Here is a 1,098-nt window from a genome sequence, read left to right as displayed (position 1 = left end):
ATATATATATATATTATAGTATAGACAATTATTTTACCATCCTAATAAATTTCCTTTTATTTATAAAAGACTGTTAAAGACTAAAATTGTATGTTCATTTGAATTTAAAATGATACTTTTATTTCCATAAATATCATATTTATTAATATTAGTATCCATTCAATACTATTTTTCTGAAATTTTAATTGTTTTAATAGGATTTGTTTTATTTCAACTTAAATTGTTGTTATTGTATCACAAACATAATTAGTTTTGAGTTTTTCTTTTTTGCTCAATTTTTTTACGGTCTGATAAAATTTGTCAGTGGATTTGACAGTAAATTAAATTTTCATGTCCACCTAATTTTGTATTCGGATAAGAGACTCAATAATTGTGCTATTCGTTCACCGAATTACTTACAAAGATTTAAGAACTGGTTATTGTCTGTTTATTTTGTTTCCATTAGTTTCATCTAATTTTCAAACTTTTCTAGAATACTTTGAACATTTTCTAACATCCTTTAGGACTTCATAACCTTTAACATTAATCTCACAATCAAAAATAAAGATATTTGACAAAATAATTTTTCCTAAATTTACTGTTTGGCATATTTAGAACACAAATTACCTGATTTAATTTGTTTAATTTTGACGTGTTTCTTTTAGAATTCTAAAAAATACAAGTAATTAAGGTAGAAATCACTATAATTATATTCTCTTTATAAATTTTAAAACAANAAAAATACAAGTAATTAAGGTAGAAATCACTATAATTATATTCTCTTTATAAATTTTAAAACAATATATTGTTTGTCTTTTTTTTTGAATGTAGCAAATAAAATCACGAGTAAACTTAATGTTGTTATTATCTTTTTTTTTTTTTACTTTAAATAATAAATCATCGTCACAACGATTAAAAATTTAACAAGTACTATATTTGTAGTTTATTTTTAAAATATACATTTATGCTTGCTTGCATCGTTATATTAGCTTTTATTTAATTAAATACTACATAAATTGATATCCATAAAAAAAATCTACAGAACTCAAACACTAAATATTTTTTCTTGTTTGTTTGTAATATTATATTTAAGACATAAAGTAATTTACAATAAAAAAT

The sequence above is a fragment of the Daktulosphaira vitifoliae genome, unplaced genomic scaffold (genome assembly GCF_025091365.1).
Source record: "Daktulosphaira vitifoliae isolate Bord-2020 unplaced genomic scaffold, ASM2509136v1 Scaffold_4, whole genome shotgun sequence".
NCBI classification, from domain to species: Eukaryota; Metazoa; Arthropoda; class Insecta; order Hemiptera; family Phylloxeridae; genus Daktulosphaira; species Daktulosphaira vitifoliae.
This window is presented reverse-complemented; position numbering follows the sequence as displayed.